At 35.9% G+C, this 25,502-nt stretch overlaps 1 long non-coding RNA gene across 1 annotated transcript; it reads right to left on the reverse strand.

Annotated features, from left to right (window-relative positions):
• Positions 1–901: 901 nt before the first annotated feature.
• Positions 902–14,671, reverse strand: LOC107059622 (uncharacterized). The gene is made up of 2 exons (XR_001472785.1): positions 14,578–14,671; positions 902–1,499 (listed from the first exon to the last, which is right to left on the reverse strand). It is a non-coding gene; the product is annotated as an uncharacterized lncRNA (long non-coding RNA).
• Between the last annotated feature and the right edge of the window lie 10,831 nt (positions 14,672–25,502).

The following is a 25,502-nucleotide window of genomic DNA, read 5'->3' on the forward strand; positions in this document are numbered from 1 at the left end:
CCAATTCCTGACAAGTGGAGTAGGTAGGGAGATTGAGGATGCATTGGTGTGTTTTTATTGATCTAGAAATTGTTTTGCCTCAATTTTTAAGGAACTTTTTTCCTTCTATTTAAAAATGCGAGCTCGTATATGGATATATACCCATATTTGTTCATAGTTTTATGGGTTAAAAATAGATTGAAACTCATATTTACTCAACTGAAATACAAGTGACCCAACTTCGTTAAAATTAAAAAATTAATTAAATGAGTTGATTTTATAAATATGGACTGAAATAGATAGCTCTAGTCCTACCTCATGATGGAGGTGTGACACAATATTAAGCTCATAAACACAAAAATTGCATGATGAGGAAACATTCGATTAGTTAACATTGGTGTTACGTAATTACAACAAAGATTACTTGTTACTTAACATCTCTATGTGAAATGCGCATAATGCGAGAATAAGGGTATAGTTGTTTTATATTTTAAAAAAGAAAACTACGGGTTTTAAGAGTCGCCACTTAATTTTTAAAGAAAAATTAAGAAAACTATTTTTCAAAAGATTAAAAACAGAAAATCTAATGAAAATCTTTAAACGGGGTTCGGGGTTTATATTAACTTTTTAGGAAGGTTTTGAAAGCACCTAAAACGTCCGCTTACTTGCGGTTGTCCGAAAATTAAAATATTTAGCTAACAATAGGCATGCTTGACTAGTTACGGAATAAACAAATTTTATAACTTAAAATCATTTAGAGAGGAAAGGGAATATATTATCTAAAATGTCTAAGTAGAGAAAAGCTTCTAAAATTTTTACAAATCAATTTGGAAAGACAAGTATACTTAGTTATTTTAAGATAAAGTACTGTAAGTTAACTAACTCAAAATGGGTGTCCTTTGGGAATTATGAGTTAAGAACCTTAAAATTAATTAGCAAATAAGCATATACTAACAATAAAATTAACACGAAATATATAATAAGGAGAGAAGGAGATTTGGGCCCAAGTCTGGTTTCTATTCGCCTGGGCCAGTACTTAGACCTAATTTTTGCTTTGGACCTTTGGCTCATATGTACCTGTCTTAAACTATCATAAGAAATTAACTTTCTTTTGGACTTTTAGCCCAACTTCCACCTGTCCTAAAACTATCAAAATAATTTCTAAAATATATGGGTTTCGGCCCAATTAAACAAAATACAAAGCTGGAAATTTTTGGTGCTTTTGGCCCTATTTTTGCTGATGTATACAGCGTATACGACCATCGTATATCGTTGTATACTTCTTGTATATCTTGTTAATTCAACGTATACAACATGTATACCTTCCGTATCTCGGCCTCTCTTCCACCTGTAGTTCAGCTTACTTTTCAACTTTGTTGGATCGAGGAGGTAGAATCGAACTTAAACTCGAGGATATGCAAACGGGAGAGTCCAAAATGGACTCGGATGGAGAGAGATCATGCACAAGATGAAATAAAAATAATTAGCAATTGATCAATGAACAAGATCTACGACAGTAACTGCATCATGCAAAAATATCAACTTGTTAAAGGGTTATTAAGTGTATTAATACATGGATTGTGCTTGAATGACCAACAACTTAATCTAATAGATTAACAAGTCGACAAGGAGAGAAGTCAACAAATAGAACTAAAATTGAACTAAACTTCAAATTTAGGCAGCAAAGCGGTATGAAATGGTAATTAGCATTATCACATCAATTAACATGCATTAATAAAAAGAAAATTATACATACTATGTTGCACATTAAAGCTTCTACCGAGACCAAAGATAAGCATGCACCCATATATATAAATTTGGTCATCTAAACAAGAAAAAATAAATCAACACTCTTTAAATAAATACAAAAAAAAAAAAACATATGGCTAGCAAACAATTATCTGAAGCATGAATCCCACATAAATGACTTGAAACTATCTAGTTCTCAAACAGAATAGTTAAGCCATAAATATTGATAAAGAGTTTGGAACAGTGTATTAAAACAAAAGAGAAATGACTACAATTACACCTATATCACCACACACAGTGAAGGAGTCGAACTTTACGGCCAAGCAGAGTTTAAGACAAGAATCGCGATTATACAAATCTAATAGAAAACAAACCAAACTCTGAATGCTAACGCGACAAGCTCTGTATAAAATTAAGACGGAGCATTGAAAGAATTTAAGAAGAGTCGGGTAGAACATTAAGAAATAAGGTAATCAATAACACACGGTAACAACACAAGCAGGAACTTAATAAAGGGAAAGGAATTACCTTTTTCGGAGCAGCGAGACCAGGAGGACGAGCTTGAAACGAGTGCTATCACCACCACAATGAAACTCCAAAAGTCTCAATGAACGAGACCACGACAGTGAGATCAAACTGAACCTCCTATCTATTTCAAACGTATTTCATATGTAATTTCTATAACTATTTCTTGCTAGGTAGTTCTCTCTATATCAGTTGAAATTCCCAACCTTTTCTTCAGCCTCTAGCAATAAAGAAGAAAGAGGCTTAAATAGAGGAGAATAGGGCTGAAAAAGGGGGAAATTGGGTGGGTTTTTGGATGAATTCCCATTCGAATTTCAAATTCTCCTCTAAAGGATAAGGTTGCTGGAATTAGTACGATCTTGTACAATTCTTCAACTGAAAAATGAAGGGAGCCGTCTGATTTCTAGAGAAGGACGATCGAGCATTGAGATTGCAACACCTGGATTGCTTCGTATAGAGAGGAGAGGATGGGTTGTTGGTTCGGGTTCTGATCCGCTGGGCTCGCGATTTCCTGGATTTTTTATCGCAAGGAAGAAGAACAGTACAGGGTCGGATCGGTCGGGTACTATTTTGGTATTGCTGTACGTTTGGATCGTAGTATTGTTGTATTGGTTTCTTTTGATTTGGCTTGGGCCGGGTTGGTGGAGGAATTGGTGTTGGGTTGGCAATTGCTGAATGAAAGTTTGGGCCAAGTCTGTTGGTTGCTGGAAATAATGGAATAAGAATTGGGTCCGAAAAGATAACCAAGAATGTGGTCGATTTGAATTAAGAAAATAACCACGTAAAATTGCAATTTCGATCAAATTGAGGCACTTGGTTGAAATTAGCCAAAATTAAAATAAGACGAATTAATGAGCTTCTTAATTCTAACGAAATAAAATAATCAACTAAATTACGAACTAATTAACTCAAAAATATAAACTATTGAATGATTAAACTAATTAGCCAAATATTCAAATAAACAAAATCTTTTTGAGATGACTTTCGAATATTTATAAAATATACTATTTAAAAATTATAAAAATGATGAAATTAATTAAAACTAACTTGAAAATTATTTTGAACTTTATAAAAACTAATTATTTCAAATTGTTTGGAATTTAAGAAGCTCGATGATTAATTTTTATTGTGGAGGTTCAATATTGAAAGTCAACAATTGTCCCTCGTTTGACTTGGATTGATGAAAGAAATCTGAGGCAAATGAAATTGACAGATCCAATTTTGACCGACCACATCTTCATCCTTTAGAAAAGAGTTTTTGGTACGGACTTTAGGAATTATGGTTGAACCCCTGGTAATGGGTTTCCTACATATCTCCGGCTATATGAGAATTTATGCCACTTATAGTTCAACAGACTTGATTTCACGCACGATTCTGAAAGAATTCAAAAGGTATCCCGATATCAAATTATGAAGAAATCAGAATGCTCGGGACTAAGATTTGAGAGAGATTGTTGGAATACAGCCGAGTTTTCAACATTGAGCCCGCCTACATATCCTTCAACCCAAGGAATCAGGCTGTTTGTAGTTCGACTCGATCAGTTGAAAAGGAAATATATTATGCAAGATAATCTTTGGTCGAGAAGAGACAAAATAAGTCGAGTATGAAAAGGAGGCTTGTAACTTCTTAGCCATGAATTGTGGCGTGCTTCACACCCATAAGTAAGAACTTACACTAATATAATTTCCAAAGCTCTTGGCGCATTGTCACTCAGATTGGAAAGTTGTTTCCGGTGAAACACCAAATTTTTTTGGATGAGAAATTGAAACCGATAAAACCCAAAGAAAACACACATGCCTTTTGATAGGGGTGTGGTTTGATTGTGGTGGAAGTCGCTTCTCAGCTCGCGTCCTAAGAGTTTGGTACTCCTCTCCGGACTATGTCCCCGTTCTCTGCTAAGAAAAAGTTCCACTTTGTGCTGCATCCTTGTTGATGTCGTCCGCACCTCTGGTTTGATTTGAGAATTCATCCTCTTGGATGCTCTCGACAAAGACTGAAATAAACTTGTTAGTAGAAGCTGTAACTGGAAAAATGGTAGCATCTGTTACGATGCTTTTCAGTTATCTTCTTGCACATTTCAGTGGATACACCATCGTCTTGGTGTTTTAAAATCACTCTTGCTTTGAAAGATGTCATATAGGTATGTTCAGTATATATCTGCACACTCAAAGTAAACAATCAGTAGACATAGTGCCGCTTTAGCTAGTGGCTTGAATAAAAAAAAAAAAAAGATCATTCATATAATAAAAGAGTATATCTTAATGGATAAGCATAAACATCTTTTTCAACTAGATGAGAAAATAAAGAAGTATTGAGAGTAAAAGATAATGGATACCGCCTTCGAACGCCGTATGTCCATTAACTCATGATTTGGTGAGGATTTGGAGATGTCATTGCTTGTTATGTGCATGGCGAACTCCGATGATCTCTGCAACGAGCTAGATGGCTTGACAATAATCCAACTGTAACGAGGTGGATGCTCGATAATAGTCCAATTGTAACGAGGTGGAAGCTCGATAATATTCGGTGGATGCTCGATAATATTCCAATTGTAACGAGGTGGATGACTCGATAATATTCCAACTATAACAAGATAGATGGCTCGATAATATTCCAACTATAACGAGGTGGATGAATCGATAATATTCCAACTGTAACGAGGTGGATGCTAGGTAATACTCCAACTGTAACGAGGTGGATGACTTGATAATATTCCAGTTGTATCGAGGTGGAAGCTCGATAATATTCCAACTTTAACGAGGTGGATGGCTCGATAATATTCCAACTTTAACGAGGTGGATGGATCGATAATATTCCAATTGTAACGAGGTGGATGCTCGGTAATAGTCCAACTGTAACGAGGTGGATGACTCGATAATATTCCAAATGTAATGAGATGAATGGCTCGATACTATTCCAACTGTAACGAGGTGGATGGCTCGATAATATCTCAGCTGTAACGAGGTGGATGCTCGATAATTATCCAACATAGTTCAAAATAGGAACCTGAAATGGACAAACAAATATACGAATCACTTATAGGGTGGATCACCCAACAAAATTATATACTAAAATATTTGATCAGCCAATCAAAACATATAATCCACTTATGGGGTGGATACCTAACAAATTTTGAAATCTTGACCCTAACATTGTAAAGAAACACGTATGTCTAAATTGCTACGCGACAATCATACTAAAAAAAACTTTATCGACGTATATGCACGTTGCGACCATAACTCTCTCTTTAAAAAATAGAATTATCGAGCTGAATGACTTAATTCCTTCACATGAAGATTAAATTCACTCCCGTCTTCTTTGACAAACTCAACAAAATTTGAGTTTGTTGCTGACATCTTCAATCGTTATTGATAACTTGTAACGATTTGATAACTCGAATGTCATGAGGATATTCCAATCTCCATCATCTTTTCTGATGTGATGGACTTGGTAATTTTCCCTTGCAATACTTCTAAGATAATGTCACTTTTGATCATCTTCAGATTTGATGTCGATTTCACAGATGATCCTGACTTTACCAATACTATCACCTGCAAAGCTTGACACCAAACATTAGTATCGACGATGAAGTAAAGAATAAATTAAAGATAAAGCGCTAGATTAAGTTATTTGGCTTATCAAGATCAGGTTGTGGTGAGCCTAATTGTGACTTTGATCATGACTCATCACTAGCAATCCTCCAACAAGTTGTTTCTTAAAACTTTGAAAGAATCTATTAGCGTTTGTCTTCAATATTCCTGCAAAATAAAAAGAGACTGTTTCTAAATCACTTGAGGCAACATAATGAAATAAGATAAAATGAGATGGAAAGTTTTCTAAGTTATGTTGATGAGGCCATGATGGGTGTAAATGACGCCTTTTGTCACACGTGACAGCTTTACATTGCCATTTTTGTGACTTCGATATTCCTGCATCCAAAGAATTTTTTTTAGCACGAAAGACTGATTTGTGTTGGTTTTGTCTTCATGCAGTGGGCTTATACGCTCGTCCGTCCTTTGTAAGATAGTCTTGATGGAATATTTGAGGACCCTTCTCAAAAATTCTGTCCCAGTCTAAAATACGGAAAAACTCTTGTAACTTGCTTTGTTAATTCTGAGGTTGCTCATTCTGGAATATTGAGGTCCCTTCTCAAAATTTTGTCCCAGTTTGCCTCAATAATAATAAGTATAAGTTTTTTAACAAATGACATTTTTGTGGTATTTTTGAGATGATCTCAAAAATTCTGTCCCAGTTGCAAACTAGATTCTCTAGAAAATTTCACCTTAATTTTTCGAGATCCACTCAAAACTAACTCAGTTGCATTTTGATCTTTAGTCTTTGACTTGTTGAAGAAGCCCACCTTCAAATGAATTTTTGAGATCCTCTAAAAAATTATGTCCCAGTTTCCATTAAAAGTGAGATGGAAATCTTACGGGGAATATGACCGAGCCGTTATGGCACCTACGTATCCCATTGATGCAGGAATCAGGTCAAACGTAGTTCCCTCTCTCAAGGATTAACAAAATAGGAAATTTTGATAAGGAAACGACCGAGGCCGACATAGGCCGCCTACGTATCTCATTCTTGAGAATTCAAATCGAATGTAGTTCAAGTACAAAGAAAATATTAAAAGTTGAATAAAGGGGTAACCGAGGCCGACACATGCCGCCTATGTATCTCATTCTTGAGAATTTAGGTCAGCGTAGTTCATTACAAGGAACGTGCGATAAAATGTGAAGAAAAAGATTAAATATACATTTTCAAAAGAAAGATAACAATAACTTCATATGTAGAATTTTGGCCAATGCTGGGCATACTTCTTTTCGACCTTTGATGACGAATATCTTCAAATGACTCAGTTTAGAAAAGTCTTGCACTCACTCTTAAGCATCTAATATGTTATCCTCTGAGGTGGTTTCCTCAATATTGATCAAATTGTTGTTGATCATGTTTTGAATCTTGTGCTTGAGGGTTAAACAATTTTTTGTGTCACGTCCAACAACCCCTGAATGATAAGCACATCTGTGGTCAGCCCTGTGAAATTTCCCTAAAGGATTGGCTGTTCTTCCTTCTAAAGGATGGAGCATACCCATTGCTTTCAACCTTTCATAAAGTTGAGTTTGAGATTCCCTTATTGGTGTAAATACCTTAGTAGCCTTCCTGAAGTTTGGATGGGGAAATTTTTTCTGATTGACATTGTGGTTTTGATATTTTCTTTGTGAAGCCGAACTCATATAGGTAGCCATGACAACATATACATCTTCGTCTTTTCCCTTTGATATATCAATATCACTGATCCTGGTAGCTTTTCCATTAGCTTGCCATGCGGTAAGGTTTGTGACTTTTCTAGTCTTGAAACCATCTTCCAAAGCTTTTCCCACCTTGACGATCTCAACAAATTTTTGTCCCATCATACACAACATTCTTTCATAGTACTCAGGCTTTTGAGTTCAAATAAACATTTCAGTGATCTCATGTTCAGACATGGGAAGTTGAACTCTAGCAACCTCTTTTCTCCAACGAAGAGCGTACTCTCGATAGTTTTCTGTGGACTTCTGTTTGGTTTTCTCCAAATAGTAGAGATCAAGGGCAACTTCTACATTATGTCCAAATCTTTCAGTGAAATCCTTTGCGAGTGCATTCCAACTCGTCCATTGTTTTAATTCTTGTAATGTATTCCACTCCAGAGCTTCTCCATTTAGACTTCGTTTGAAGAAACACATCAACAATGCTTCATTTTTTCCAACTCCCACGAGTTGATCACAATAAACTTTCAGATGTGATAGAGGATTTTCAGTTCCATTAAAAGTGACGAACTTTGGCACTTTGAACCCTCCCAGAAGGTCTAAATTCGGATGAATGCATAAATTTTCGTAGTACAACCCCACAACATCTGAAGAGTAATGAAGTTCTTTTATCGCTTCCACAATCTCGTCCTTCATGATCTTCTTAGTCATTTCCTCTTTGGTCCTCCACTCCTTCTCCTTCTCTTCGTAGTGGTCAAGTTTAGAATATGCAGTATAGTGAAGGTGTGATTCGGTGTGGACAGAAATATCAAAAGTTACTTTTGTAGGTAAGGATTGAGTGTTTGGTGGATTTTGAGTTCCTTGAGAAGGGGTCTGGTACATGAAAAGAGATATTTGAGGATTGTTGACATTTAGGCTTTGAAAGGGAGGGAATGTTTGGCATGAAGTGATGGTGTGCTGAAGATTTGGAGTAGTTAAGCCGATGGTGGAGGGATTTTGAGCAGGGTTGGAGGGTAGGTTATTAAGGACATGTTCCGAGTTTGAATTCATAGGAGGAAAATTGAGTGGAAGCCTTCCATCACCTAGAGTGTTGACATTGACAGCCGGAATTGGCAAATCTTGCTTTCTCTGGAGCTCAACCCTCATTTTAGCAATCTGTTGGATCAACTATGAAACTCATTTTGTTCAACGGCAGGGGGTTGGACTATAGCAACTTCGGTTAGGCCAATATTCTCACTATTTTGAGTCATTTCTTTTTCCTTTCAACAAATTTCGATTGAGGATGGAATCTTTGAGAACTTTTAATGTTCAACCAATTTCTCAACACAAATCAGTTTTGAGTACCTCACAAAGAAAAATAACTCAAAAGGCAAATGTGTTAGTTTGTGTAGGTAATAAGTAATACAAGATATCACACACAACATAATAAGCACACAAAAGTTGCTTTATGTGAAGATAAATTAGCCACAAATATAGGAGATGACTAAATAGACAAAAAATTGTCTATTTAATTTTGGAGTTAGTGAATCAGGAATGTTGACTTGCATTGAGTCAAAATCCCTTTGTATCTTTCATCGTAGTACTTTTGATTTTCGAACGAGATGTAACTCTAGTTTCCTTGCAAGAGTTGGAAAAGAAATAATTTCTCAAAAATGGGGACCGAGCCTTGAAAGGTTGCCTACATATCTCATGAGGGAGAATTCAGGTCCTATGTAGTTCGATCAACTTGAATCTCCTTTTGATTTTGAGATGAAGAATTGACCTTTTTTCTGAGATGAGAGAGTAATATTCAAAATAAAATTCAGGTTTTGTTGAGAAACTAAAGACTCGAGGAGTATTTAGACGTATTTTCGATAATGACTTGTTATTTGTGCTTAGGGGTTCTAGAAAATTTCCTATAGAGTAGGCTAGAACATCTTCTAATAAAGCAACATATTCACACAAACAGTTATAACACATAAACAAAATTGGGCGTTCTAAACATATATGTGACCCTTTTGTGCCAAGGCTAGGCCTAACGATTTGAAAGATGTATACATCATTTGAAACATCACATTTCCCCAAAACCCAAATTTATACAAGCTTTGCGAATAAAACTGAATAGGGATACATAATAGGGAAAATGGATACAATAATCAGTCCCATGCAGGGGTACTGAAATGACCCAAAAAGTTCTTAAAAATGTGCTTCGGAAGTTACCGGAAACTTGTTTAGCTATATATAAAAAAATCCGTTTCGTTTTTCGAAAATCCGATTTCATATTCTTGTTTAGGGGGGTCAAATTGAGTGGGAAATGGGGTCTAACCCAAATTTTTAGAGCAACCGTATCAAAATCCAAAATTTCCAAGTGAAGCCTTTTTCGAGGGTCTACTTTGGAGGGTCATATCTCCTAGCACACAAATTATTGGGTGGCCAATAACATATCTATGGAAAGCCCTTTGAGTTAGCTACCTAACGCACTTCGTTTCACCTCATTCGGAGTTCGGACGAAGAAGTTATGCCCATTTTCGTAAAATCTGTCCGGCAGGAAAGACAATTTCCAGTGAGCGTTTTTACTGTTCACCCGCCTCATTTTTTTCTAAGTGTTGGACCATTTTTTCCAAAGGGCATATGTTATTTCCTATATACCATTAGTTCAATTCCCATCTCTAAAACATTTCCCAAAAACACCTCTCCCATACTTAGACACATTTTCTCTCAAGTTCTCTCAAGAACCCTAATCCAAAACCTTCCTCAAGATTGAAGAGATTCTTGCTCCAAGTTTCAAGCTTCCATTGAAGACACTCTCAAGACCTTCATAAAAAGAAACTCAAGGTATGTGGTAACTCATGGGTCCTTCCACCCATAGTGCCTAGACTCTATTCTACTCACTAATTCATGGTTTAAGTTAAGATTCATAAATTAGTCTTGTTCTTTGTAATAATTTCCTGCACATTGAATTTTAAACATGAAAAGTGATTGTTTTGAGCATGTTGTGACCCTAGAACTTGAACCTAAATTTGGAATGGATGTGGAGATTTTCATGTGGTATTGTGGGTGTTAAAAAGGTGTTGTTGTAGGTTGTTCACTGGTTTGGCTGCATAATTACTACCCTATTTTCCATGCTCTTTGATTCCATTACATGCCTTCAAGGTGTTTGACAAAATGTCCAACTATGGAGAATTGATGAATCGATGCTTTAAAGCTTGAGTTATGAGATGTATGGAAATCCAGAGATGTGTTGATGACAAACTAAGCTTGTGTATATGTTCATTCCATACGTGAGATTGCATTAGAGCCTAATGGGAATTTCCTATATAAAGTGTTGCATGACCATGCCCGGTCCGGGGGAAAAGAACCGGACAACCATGTGAGAGGTTTATATCTCACCACCTAGGATGCTTGGGGTGTGACCAACATCAACCATGTGAGAGGTTTATATCTCACCACCTAGGATGCTTGGGGTGTGACCAACATCAACCATGTGAGAGGTTTATATCTCACCACCTAGGATGCTTGGGGTGTGACCAACATCAACCATGTGAGAGGTTTATATCTCACCACCTAGGATGCTTGGGGTGTGACCAACATCAACCATGTGAGAGGTTTATATCTCACCACCTAGGATGCTTGGGGTGTGACCAACATCAACCATGTGAGAGGTTTATATCTCACCACCTAGGATGCTTGGGGTGTGACCAACATCAACCATGTGAGAGGTTTATATCTCACCACCTAGGATGCTTGGGGTGTGACCAACATCAACCATGTGAGAGGTTTATATCTCACCACCTAGGATGCTTGGGGTGTGACCAACATCAACCATGTGAGGGGTTTATACCTTGCCACCAGGGTGTCCGGGTGTGAACGGCATCCCCCATCCTAAGTTGGGTTATAGATTGGTTGGATCATGCATACACATATGATATCTACTATTAGTATAGAGTTACTTAAACATGTTTTGACTTCACTTTGATCATGCATCCTCATATTGTTATTCATAATGCCTATGAAACTATTTCTTGTATTTCGATTGTGTCCTTGTCTATTGTTGTGTTGTACCCCGCATACTTAGTACATTCCAAGTACTAACGTATATTTTGCCTACATGATGTCACCATGTAGGGACCGGAGTTACTCTTGATCCTTCTCTTCATTCATGTGGCTAGTACGGTGCTTATCCGAGTTGTTGGTGAGTCCTCAATGATTCGAGGGCTATGTTATGTTTCCTACTCCTATGTTTTGAGACTTTAGCTTGCAATTGTATTTTGACTATGAGGGGAGCCGGTAATATGTCATGGCCCCCGTCCTATCTATGTATGTAGAGGTGTGCGTTGGACAAGTATTTTGTAAATGAGCTTGACTCTTGTTCTATGATGTCATTTTGAAATGGTTTGCCCTTAGTCCCTATTTCCAGTTAATTAATGTTGAATGTACTTCCGCGACCGATGAAGTGTGATGACAAGTTTGAGAGGCTTGTTTGGGGTTCCTTCGGGTTCCTCATTCGCCATGTCACGTCTAGGCCCTAGGCTTGGGTCGTGACAGGTACAATCCTAAGTTATGCCTTCATGGAAAATCCATCTTTCTTGAACTTGTTGTCGTCTCCGGGTGACAATGCCTTTGGATCGATTAGTAGCTTATAAAGATCTTTCTTTGACTATAATAGGCTATAATCTACTCCTTACCCCAAGGGACAATGAGTTTTTAAAAAATGTATACATCTTTCAAATTTAACACATAAATATGAACGTCCATTTGGGCCGTCGGCAGTTTTGGACTCAAGGTGGTCTCTCTAATATGCCCAACACGCCTTGGGTATTGGGTCATCTTAGTTCAATGCGCTAAAAGGGATTTGGTTTCGCTCTACGCTAGTTGACTAAGAGTTGGTTTTGAGACAAGACCTGGTTAACCGAGTTGGACAAACTACGGGGTGAAGTATAATAAACAACGTTGGATGATCACAAGCCAACTATTCGTTTATCACTTCAAAAGAATTTGAAGGTACTTTTCTGAAGGACAGCCGTGGAAAGCCACATAACCACCTTTTTTTCTAATGCAAACTATTTGCCATTTGGCGGAATCGAAGCCATGAATGTCACAGTTTATATTATACAAGAATTGAAACAATTAAGCAATTTAAACAAATAGCCAAATAAGTTAATTTTAAGGTTATAACCCATTCAATTCCCCAACAGAGTCGCATTATGTTTTATATTTTAAAAAAAGAAAACGACGGGTTTTAAGAGTCGCCACTTAATTTTTCTATTCTTTCAAAAGATTAAAAACAGAAAATCTAATGAAAATCTTTAAAGGGGGTTCGGGGTTCATATTAACGTTTTAGACAGGTTTTGAAAGAACCTAAAATGTCCGCTTACTTGCGCTTATCTGACAATTAAAATATTTGGCTAACAATAGGCATGCTTGACTAGTTACGGAATAAATGAATTTTATAACTTAAAATCATTTAGAGAGGAAAGGGAATATATTATCAAAAATGTCTAATTAGAGAAAAGCTTCTAAATTTTTTAGAATTCAATTTGGAAAGACAAATATACTTGGTTATTTTAAGATAAAGTACTATAAGTTAACTAACTCAAAATGGGTGTCCTTTGGGGAATTATGAGTTAAAAACCTTAAAATTAATTAGTAAATATGCATATACTAACAATAAAATTAACACGATATATATAATAAGGAGAGAGGAAGATTTGGGCCCAAGTCTGGTTTCTGTTCGCCTGGGCCAATACTTGGGCCTAATTTTTGCTTTGGACCTTTGGCCCATATGTACCTGTCTTAAACTATCATAAAAAATTAACTTTCTTTTGGACTTTTGGCCCAACTTTCACCTGCCCTAAAACTATCAAAATAATTTCTAAAATATATGGGTTTCGGCCCAATTAAACAAAATACAAAGCTGGAAATTTTTGGGGCTTTTGGCCCGATTTTTGCTGATGTATACAACATATACAACCATCGTATATCGATGTATACTTCTTGTATATCCGGCGAATTCAACATGTATACCGGCCGTATCTCGGCCTCTCTTCCACCTGTAGTTCAGCTTACTTTTTAACTTTGTTGGATCGAGGAGGTAGACTCAAACTTAAACTCGAGGATATGCTAACGGGAGAGTCCAAAATGGACTCGGATGGAGAGAGTCCATGCACAAGAGGAAATAAAAATAAATAGCAATTGATCAATGAACAAGATCTATGACACTAGAGACCAGTTTGGTAGGCGGTATTAGATAGAATAATCCATGCATTAAAATTTAGTCCATCTAATACATTGTTTGGTTACTTCATTAATTTAATCCATGGATTGCTTATCCACCATATGTGGTCTTATCTTATCCCTAGAAAATGGAGGGATAATTAATCCAAGGTTTGTTAAACCTCTGATAAGACCCCTAAATGACTAAACTAACCCCTTATTCCTTTTTCTAAATTTCTTTTGTAATTTAATTTCCTTTTTATTTTTATTGAAATGGTTATAAATGTTCTTTTTTAATTCTCCAAATCCGTTTAGTGTAATTTAATGATTTCACTAATATTTTTTTCTCCATTTTATCTTGGTTTTTATTTTATTCAAGATAGTTTGTCGATTACCCACTTGAACTATTGTTTTTAAATTAAAAAAAAAAGCTTTAGGTATTGAACAATTTAAGTAGCTTAAATCTATGTTAAGTTTAAGATTATTTACTTGACCAACAAAATATTAGAAATACGTTGTGCCATCAATGATCTTCTTAGTGGTACATCACACCTTAAAATTAATAACAATTTTATGTATATATGTATTTGATTTAACTAATTAAATGGAATAGAAAATTCTTTAAAAAAAATTGTCCGGTCCGGTGGTTATCTACTTTGACCCAATTACATGAAATAAACACTCATAATAACACAAGGGTATAATACGAAAGAAATTTTTTGTAGACTTTTAAATCAAACACAAAATTAAGTGGAAAGTAGTGAACCAAACACTTGACAACAAATAATCCCTGCACTACTAATCCCTGCATTACTAATCCCTGCGTTACTATTCCCTCCATTACTAATCCATGCATTATCAATGTTTGTACCAAACGACCCCTACCTGCATTATGCAAAAATATCAACTTGTTAAAGGGTTATAAGTGTATTAATACATGGATTATGCTTGAATGACCAACAACTTAACCTAATAGATTAACAAGTCGATAAGAAGAGAAGTCAACAAATTGAACTAAACTTCAAATTTAGGCAGCAAAGTGGTATGAAATGGTAATTGGCATTATCACATCAATTAACATGCATTAATAAAAAGAAAATTATACATACTATGCTGCACATTAAAGCTTCTAACGAGACCAAAAATAAGCATGCACCCATATATATAAATTTGGTCATCTAAACAAGAAAAAATAAATCAACAAAGTCTTTAAATAAATACAAAAAAAGACATATATTGTGATTCAGCTAATTATGTACTAGTCTAATTAGTTAGTTAGTTAGTCTTGTCAAATTAATTAGTCAGGGTAGTTAGTACACTATTAGTGTTATGTTAATATGTTAGTTGAATTGTTAGTTAGATTTATTGTTCCTTCACTGTATAAATATTCGCTCTTCTCATAATGAAAATCAGTTAAGAGATTTTCCCCAAATAGCTCTCTTCTTCTCCAATCTCTCTCTCACGTATTGCATCCATGGATGGTGCTTAGCCATGGTTGTGCAGTATTATTGACATGGTATCAGAGCACGAGGTATTTCATTTCAGCGATTACTTCTGTGCATCGTCTTAGATCCTCACGTTCATCATATATTGCATTTTTTTTACTGGTTCACGTTCCAGATTTGGTCCCCAATTGATCGAATTTTGGATCAATTTTTCTTTTTCGTCTTTTACTGGTTTGTTGCTGGGTCTTAGATCGACTTCGAATTTTATTGTGTGTTTTGATTTCTGTTGAATTGTGTTGTAATGATGAATGAAAGTGGATCTCAATCAACTTAGAATTCTGTAAACAATAACAGTGTTGGTAGTATCGACATTAGTCTCCTTTGTACATGCATCCTTCAGATAATCTAGGTGCTTCGCTGGTACAAGTTCCCTTTGATGGAGTCGGTTATAGGTCATGGAATGAGGTGTTCTTCGAGTTTTGTCAGTGAAAAATAAGCTGGGCTTTATCAATGGAGATTGCAAACAACCCGATCCAGGAACATCACTCTTTCGCCAATGGGTGAGATGTTATGATATGGTTACTTCCTAGATTCTCAACTCTCTAGCTAGGGAGATCACAGACAGTGTGGAGTATGTCCCCAACTCATTCGAATTATGGAAGGAATTGGATGATCGATATGATCAAACAAACGGTGCTAAGTTGTATCAAGTTCAACGAGAAATCAGTGAGTTGTCATAAGGTACATTATATATCACCACTTACTATACTAGAATGAAGAGGCTATGGGAGGAATTGAGTACATTGCATTAATCACATATCATACATCTGTTAAAGCTGTTCCTTTTCTTGCATCTCTTGTACAACATTGTGCTTCATTCAATAAAAAATCTCAGAATTCTGCTTCTTTTATGACTCATTCTTGCAATGATGTAAATGTATTATGGCACAATAGGCTTGGACATGTACCTTTTCTGAAGATAAGGGAAATCAAATCCATACCTAAGAACTTTTCCACTAAGCAACCTTTTCTTTGTACCATTTGTACAATGGCAAGACAAGAAAGACTACCCTTTCCACACAGAACCAACACATCTACCAAACCTTTTAAATTGTTGCATATAGATCTTTGGGGTCCCTACCATAGGATGACACATGACAACTATAGATATTTCATTACCCTTGTTGATGACTATAGTAGGTGTTCATGGACTCAGTTATTGACATGTAAAAGTAACACCTTGGAAGTCATCAAAAACTTCATGTCCATGATTGAAAACCAATTCAATGTCTCTGTCCAGACTATAAGAATTGATAATGGACTTGAATTTGTAAACTCAGAAACCTCAACTTTTCTTAAGTCTAAGGGAATCATTCATGAAAGAAATTGTCCTTACACACCACAACAAAATGGGGTGGTGGAAAGAAAACACAAATACTTGCTAGAAACTGCCAGGGCTCTTCTTTTCCAATCGAAATTACCACTAAAGTACTGGGGGGAATGCATTTTGTGTGCCACATATATTATTTACAGACTACCTACTTCACACATGATGGGGAAATGTCCATATGAATTGTTGTATAAAACTAAACCAACTTACTCCCACATGAGTACCTTTGGTTGTCTTTGTTATCCTACCTTTCCAAAGTCTCACATGGACAAATTTCAACCTAGAACAACACCTCACATCTTCATAGGTTACCCTTTTGGATCAAAAGGATACAAAGTTCTAAGCCTGGCTACAATAAAAATACATATCTCCAGGGATGTAGTTTTTAAGGAATCCATTTTTCCTTTTGCTGCACTTTCTGATGTATCTTCTTTTCCTTCTGTTTTACATACTGTGCCAACAAGAAAAATACATATCTCCAGGGATGTAGTTTTTAAGGAATCCATTTTTCCTTTTGTTGCACTTTCTGATGTATTCTTTTCCTTCTGTTTTACATACTGTGCCCTTCATGGACACTGTACATACTGAAATTGGAACACAAAATATGCAACACTGAAAATAATATAGCTAATGCAAGTACCACTCTACTTCACACTTCACCTAACCATTCAACCAATTTATCTACCACCATTCAACCTCCTAATTCTATCCACATAACTGAACCTACGACCCCCACTAGACCATCTAGATCACATAAACTGCCCACATACTTACAAGATTATGTCTTATCTAAGAATATGACAACTGCACCTAGTGCTAATGCACCTAACTAACTGCAAAATTCAAACATCTCCCTCAATGCTACATTTTCCAAACATCAACATATACGACCTGAGGTCTTGGCAGATGAGAGTCAAACTCTTGTGAGAAACATCAGCAATGATGATGAACCTTCCTTATATGGGGAGGCAACTATGAATCCTGCCTGGCAGCAAGACATGACACATGAATTTGAGGCATTGCATGCAAATCATACTTGTGATCTAGTTGATTTACCTAGTGGCAAGAAGGCCATATGATGCATGTGGGTTTATAAAGTGAAACTTAAGGCAGATGGGACTGTTGAAAGATTCAAAGCTAGACTTGTAGTGAAAGGCTACACTCAAGAATCTAGGATTGATTATATATAAACTTTCTCACCAGTAATAAAGATGACAACTGTGAGGGCTCTATTAGCCATAGCTGTTAAAAAGGGCTGGAACATTTTTTAGCTTGATGTAAACAATGCATTCCTTCATGGGGATCTACATGAGGAGGTATATATATAGAAGTTCCACCCGGCTTGGTAGTGCATAAGTTAGGGATGGTATGCAAACTAAATAAGTCCCTGTATGGCCTGAAACAAGCCAGCAGGCAGTGGTATGTCAAATTGGTTGAGGCTTTTGTATTCAAAAGGTTACACTCACTGAATGATTATTCATTGTTTCACAAAAAGTCTACAACCTCCACCATTTTTGTTGTTGTATATGTAGATGATGTGATTTTGACAGGAACAAGTGTTTTTGAAATTGAAGAACTCAAGACCTTTCTCCATGATAAATTTAGGATTAAGGACTTGGGAAAGTTACACTATTTTCTTGGGATGGAAGTGCTTTATAAAGATGATGGACTTATCATCTCACAAAGGAAATTTTTCCTAGACATGCTGAAGAATTACAAGGTTGCAGGGATGAGAAGCTGCACATCTCCACTGGACCCTGCAGTAAAGCTCCATGCCAAGGAAGGAACACCTTTGTTAGAACCTTTATTTTTATAGAAACCTTGTTGGAAAGTTGAACTTCTTAACCAGCACTAGAATGGACATATCATACAATGTACAACACCTTAGTCAATTTATGCAGGATCCTGGAGAGCCACACTTGCAGGCAACATTCCATTTATTGAGGTATCTCAAGGCTGATCCCACTCTAGGAATTTTTATGTCCAAAGACCAGTCATACAATATCAAGGCCTATTGTGACTCTGACTGGGCTGCATGCCCTGACTCCAGGAAGTTAGTGAGTGGCTATATTGTGCTGTTAGGCAATAGTCCACTGAGCTGGAAATCCAAGAAACAAGAGACTGTATCTTTGTCTTCAGTAGAGGCAGAGTATAGGGCTCTAAGAAAAGTTGCAGGTAAGTTGATTTGGCTTAGCAGATTATTGACAGAACTTACAGTGCCACTGCCAACACCCATTGAGGTATTTTGTGACAGTCAATCAACTTTTCATATTGCTCGAAATCCAGTGTTTCATGAACGAACCAAACATATTGAACTTGATTGCCACTTTGTAAGGAATCTGCTTCAAACTGGACTTATTTCCCTACATCACATAAACTCTGATAAGCAACTTGGAGATATACTAACCAAGACTTTGACTAGGATCAAACAATCTACAACATTGAGCAAGTTGTCAATGTTCTCCACACCTCCAACTTGAGGGGGGAGGGGTATTGTGATTAAGCTAATTATGTACTAGTCTAATAAGTTTGTTAGTTAGTTAGTCTTGTCAGATTAATTAGTCAGGGTAGTTAGTATACTGTTAGTGTTCTGTTAATATGTTAGTTCAATTGTTAGTTAGATTTACTGTTCCTTCACTGTATAATTATACGCTCTTCTCATAATGAAAATCAGTTAAGAGATTTTCCCCAAATTGCCCTCTTTTTCTTCAGTCTCTCTCTCTCACGTATTGCATCCATGGATGATGCTTAGCCATGGCTGTGCAGTATTATTGACATGGCTAGCAAACAATTATCTGAAGCATGAATCCCACATATATAACTTGAAACTATCTAGTTCTCAAGCAGAATAGTTAAACCATAAATATTGATAAAGAGTTTGAAACAGTGTATTGAAACAAAAGAGAAATGACTACAATTACACCTATATCACCACACACAGTGAAGGAGTCGAACTTTATGACCAAGCAGAGTTTAAGACAAAAACCACGATTATACAAATCTAATAGAAAACAAACCAAACTCTGAATGCTAACGCGTCAAGCTCTGCATAAAATTAAGACGGAGCATTGAAAACATTTAAGAAGAGTCAGGTAGAACATTAAGAAATAAGGTAATCAATAACACACAGTAACAACACAAGCAGAAACTTAATAAAGGGAAAATAATTACCTTTTTTTGGAGCAGCGAGACCAGGAGGATGAGCTTGAAACGAGCGCTATCACCACCACAATGAAACTCCAAAAGTCTCGATGAACGAGACCACAACAGTGAGATCGAACTGAACCTCCTATCTATTTCGAACGTATTTCGTATGTAATTTCTATAGCTATTTCTTGCTAGGCAGTTCTCTTTATATCAATTGAAATTCCCAACCTTTTCTTCAACCTCTAACAATAAAGAAGAATAAAGGAGAATAGGGCTGAAAAAAGGGGAAATCAGGTGGGTTTTTGGATGAATTCCCATTCGAATTTCAAATTCTCCTCTAAAGGATAAAGTTGATGGAAATAGTACCATCTTGTACAATTCTTCAATGAAAAAATGAAGGGAGCCATCTGATTTCTCGAGAAGGACAATCGAGCATTGAGATTGCAACACCTGGATTGCTTTGTACGGAGAGGAGAGGACGACGCACGAGAGGATGGGCTGCTGGTTCGGGTTTAGATCCACTGGGCTCGCGATTTCCTGGATTGGGTCACGATTTCCTGGGTTTGTTATCGCAAGGAAGAAGAACAATACAGGGTCGGTTACTATTTTGGTATTGCTGTACGTTTGGATCGTAGTATTGTTGTAACTGTTTCTTTTGATTTGTCTTGGGCCGGGTTGGTGGAGGAATTGGTGTTGGGCTGACAATTGTTGAATGAAAGTTTGGGCTAGGTTTGCTGGAAAAATTGGGATAAGAATTGGGTCCGAAAAGATAACCAAGAATGTCGTCGATTTGAATTAAGAAAATAACCACGTAAAATTGCAATTTCGATCAAATTGAGGCACTTGGTTGAAATTGGCCAAAATTAAAATAAGACAAATTAATGTAAATTAATTAATGAGCTTCTTAATTCTAATGAAATAAAATAATCAACTTAATTATGAACTAATTAACTCAAAAATATAAACTATTGAATAATTAAACTAATTAACCAAATATTCAAATAAACAGAATCTTTTTTTGATGACTTTCGAATATTTATAAAATATACTATTTAAAATTATAAAAATGATGAAATTAATTAAAAAAACTTAGAAAATATTTGAACTTTGTAAAACTAATTATTTCAAATTGTTTGGAATTTAAGAAGCTCGATGATTAATTTTTATTGCGGAGGTCCAAAATTGGGTGTCAACAGTTTTCATGACCCAAAAAATGAGGTCATGATGACACACACACCGAGAACCCCCAAAAAGGTGTCTAAGCCAAAATAACAACACAAACGAAACGCCCGTAGAGAATTCAGGCCACAAATGATATAAAATAACAAAGACTTTCTCCAAAACATGATAGCATAAGTATAAAGAGCATCTATTACATTTTTAGAATCTGAAATATATCTCAAGTCTTTGAAAGGAAAATTAAAGACTTTAAATGATAGATGGAGACTAATGACAATCAGTAAGGCATGATCTTACCACAACTCCAAAAAAGAGAACTCTGTTAGATCCAATCAACCACTATGAGGATCACCCTGACTAGGATCTGCATTCAAGGGATAACAAAAGTAGGGGGTGAGTACAACCACATGTACTCAGTAGGTAAGACCGACTGAGTATAAGCAACTATACAGACTTAAGAAATAAACCATTAACGCTTCCACCTGGATGTAGAAAAGTCTCATACTGGCATTGGTGCCACCAATTTTTATAGAATGGTGCGAGTAAAGTAAACACACAAGGGTGCCAATAATACTTAAATCAACACATAAACAAGTTACACAACACAAAAAAACCGGTCAATGTGATGCAATGAGATGGTGAAATGATGGAATGATGTTGTGGTACCAAGGTCGTCGCAAAACTTGTCGTATACACCTTGCCGAGCATTTAGCTTCCAGACAAGAACCCACGGGGACTCGCAGTCCATATACCAATCTCATAATCTCAATATCTCATCAACTTACTGTCATGCCCCAAGACTACACCCTGGGCGGGATTGGCACTCGAGAACCATTGCTGGCCCCAAGCGAACCATTGGCCTGACTTACTTAACTCAACGGACGACTCTATGCATATTTATAATGATAAAAAACACTATACTCTAACCGACAACCATCACTTAAGAGCTATTGTGATGATACAACATTTTGCCTCACGCTGCCAGGGCCGTCCTATACCTTGCCGAGGGTATAGAACCTGAACTACTAAGTGTATCCACTAGTCTATGCTAAAAAGCACTAAAGGAATCATCTAAAAAGTATGACCCTTGTTGACACCCAATTTTGGACCTCCACATTGTATATTACTCCTCGAGCTTCTTCAATTTCAAACGTTTTAAAATAGTTAGTTTTATAAAATTTCAAAAATATAATTTTCAAGTTATTTTAAATAGTTGTATCATTTTTATAATTTTTAAACAATATATGTGTTTTATATAATTATGTATACATTTAGTATATTTTATTATTATTTTAAAAATCATCACAAAAGATTTTACATTTTTAGTTAAATATTTTATCAATTTACCGTAAGTTATAGTTATAATTCCCAGTTAATTAGTTTGTAATTAAATTGATTATTATATTTCGTTAAGATTAAGAAGCTCGTTAATTAATTAAATTAATTCATCCTATTTAAATTTTAGCCGAATTCGCTGAATCAACTCAATTTGGCTACTTTTCAAATTTTAATGGGCTACAATTACAATACATTTGGCCAATTCCAAAACTCCAAACCTCAATATTCAGCTCACCTTTCAACCAAATTAGGCCGATATCATTGACCCAATTAACAACCCATACATTCCAATACAACCAGCCCATACCTACTAGATTAATTCCCCAATTCCTTACCAGCAGCCCACTTCCTAAACCTATACCCGATTCAATACAATCATACATTGCATACAACAACTCATCAGCAATACCCAATACAATACGCATACAAAACGATCCCTGTACTCTTCGTTCTTCTTCCTTTTCACGCAGAAAGAGTACCCTGACCCCACTGCCCATACTGGTCGTCGTCTTCTTCATGCGCAGTGAGTGAAGCAGATCAGCAACCCAAAAATCGCGGACAACAGCCAAATAGCGAGCTGTACCAAACCCGTACGTCACCCATCTTTAAACCCATAACCCTAGCAACCTAATCGATCACTTCTTCGTCCCCTTTTCGCGAAATTCAACATTTTCCCATCCCCTTTACTGTTGCTTCGAAAATAGCAAAAGAAATTCAAATTTTTGTTTGAATTTTCCAACAAATTTCCCCCTAAATCGCTCAATTTCCCCTATAAATAACCCTTTACGCTCAAGTGAATGGGAAGGTTTTTTTCGGAGTTTGAGTTTTGGGCAAATAGTCATTTTACACTTTAGAATTTCACATTTAGTTCGTTAATTCTAAATTCTGAAAAGGTAGTCGCTCTAATTCTGCCCAAATTTCTTATTTGTTGTTCATATTTGGATTTTCGGTGGAAGAATCGCTGTTCTCAAGCCCGTTGCTGTCCCAGTCACTACCCAGAGAAAGGTAAATGCTCCTCTCACGATAACATCATCATTTTTATCTCTTTTTCAATGTGACGTTTTCCATATCGGAAAGTCTTTATTCTGTGGTTGTTTGTCGTTAAATGCTACTTGGTTGGTGATAATAATGTGATACATGTGTTCTTGAGAGATGTTGTGGCTTAGTCTAACTGTTGGACTACAAATTTTGCCATTTTGCAGTTTGTATCGTTGCTTCTTATTCTTTGCTTGGATCTGTTGCATTATTTATCTGCTTATCTGGATGTGGTGAAATCTCTGTCATCTTTTGTTTTTGTTGTCTTCGAGCTTCATTCATTTCACTACTTTTGGTGTCATTTGTTTTCCAAAACGAAGAGGGAATCTTAAAGTTAGTTAATATAGAAGTTGAAGTTTGTTTCATCCATTGTTGGTTAGCCATAGCAGTTCGTTACCCATTTGACAACTTCTTGATTGTCCTACTGCTTAGTATGTCGTGTATGAGTCGAGTATGAACATCCTTTTGTTTAGACTTTGGTCGAAAGATGTCTACTATTTACAGTTTTAAATGTGAAATCCATAGAGTATTAAAGTAGCGTATACGCCTTTCCACGGTCCTGTGTTTTATTAGTAGGCTGTTTAACTCCGAAATGCGTACTAAAATATGATGGGATCTCATATTGTGTTATTGCATAAAATCATCACTGTTTATTGTTGATACATTATAAGTACTTATTACCCATCAAGTTGCAAAGTATTTGAATCCTTGTTTTTCCACTAAAATTTGGAGTAGCCTTTCTTTTTCCTTTATCATAAGTGATCCTATTTGCCATGTGAATTTAATTATTGTATATGTGATTGGTTAAGTCACATTCTTGTCCCTTTAAATTGATATGTTAGGTAAAGAAATCACTATTATCGTACCTATTTGTGATGCACATGATCTTCGTCTTTCATCTTTAATAAGTCTCGATAGGTTGCGAACATATAAGTATTAGTTTAGTGTTGCAATGAGTTGTGCCCCTTTTCTTTTTTAATTTTTTCTCTTTGATTTCCACATGTTAATGATGAAGTTTGGGGTTGATGTTTTGAGTCCACTATCACATGTCAATTTACTCATCCTTGCTTCATTTGTGGTTATTTTATTCAATTCTCCTTTAATTACAAGTTGGATTGCCTATTTAGAAGCATTCCTGGTAGTTTGTTGATTTCTTAAAGATGAATTGTGAATATTAAGAGCCATATCTAGATACACTAAAATGATAGTTTTCCACCATAGCTTTCATGCCTTTGTGCAATTTTGTTTAGCAATCATTTCATTTAGTTCACTGTTGACTTTTCTTTACATCATTTAGTTAATATTATATTATATATTCATCTAGTTAAGAAGCTTTCTGTAATGGCCTATCCTATTCTTAATTAATTGTCACAATTATCTCTCCTTTTGGATACAATATCAACACCTTTTGTCTAGAAGCATATTAGTTCGTAATTATGTTCTTATTTCATAGAATAATGTGTTTATCTTCGTTACAAGTTAATATATATCATCTCTAAACCCTCTAAACTTCCATGGCTCTTTCCCCAAACACTTAGAATCATTTGTACCCTCAGTATATATCAGATTCTACTCGAAAAACATAACTAACAACATGAATCAATCTCAAGAAAACTCCTATAACACAACCCACAAGAATTCAAACGAATTTCATCAAGAAGTCAAGGATTTACTTTCAAATCTAATAGCTTCGCTGAAATTGAATCATGATTGGCGCGTGTGTGAACTAACCCAATGTTATGTGATTTCACATACCTTGCAGGGATCACCCCCGATGAAATCCACAAGCTAAACTCGACGATCTTGACGAATCTTGCTTCTCTTCTCCTTTCTCCTCTTCTTTTCTCTTTTCTCTTTTCTCCAAGCCCTAGCATCTTTTCATAAAAGCGTAAACTAATCTAATTCTGATTAGACCCTAACTTAATTACCAAAAACGAAATAAAATGATTGGGCAAGGAAAAGACCAAACTACCCTTTCAAAATCTGGATTGGACTTTCCTTATTTCAACGCCTCAACTTCCAAAGGGTAACTCACTTATACGAACTCGGAATCGTGCAACATCAGCGCGTTGGAAAGATCATTCCATGAGATTTCCTACCATATCTGGAAGTACCTCTAACTCATCATGAGCTAGAAGTTATGGCCGTTTGAAGTTGGCCAAAACTCAATTTATTCTAACTTAACAAAATTTCTAGATTTTCATTCTTTCCAAAAATGACTATTTCCATTTATTAGCTTCTTCCTAGTTATTTAAAATTGCGAGATGTTACAATAT

This window comes from Solanum tuberosum, unplaced genomic scaffold (genome assembly GCF_000226075.1).
Source record: "Solanum tuberosum cultivar DM 1-3 516 R44 unplaced genomic scaffold, SolTub_3.0 scf00029, whole genome shotgun sequence".
In the NCBI taxonomy this organism is placed as follows: domain Eukaryota; kingdom Viridiplantae; phylum Streptophyta; class Magnoliopsida; order Solanales; family Solanaceae; genus Solanum; species Solanum tuberosum.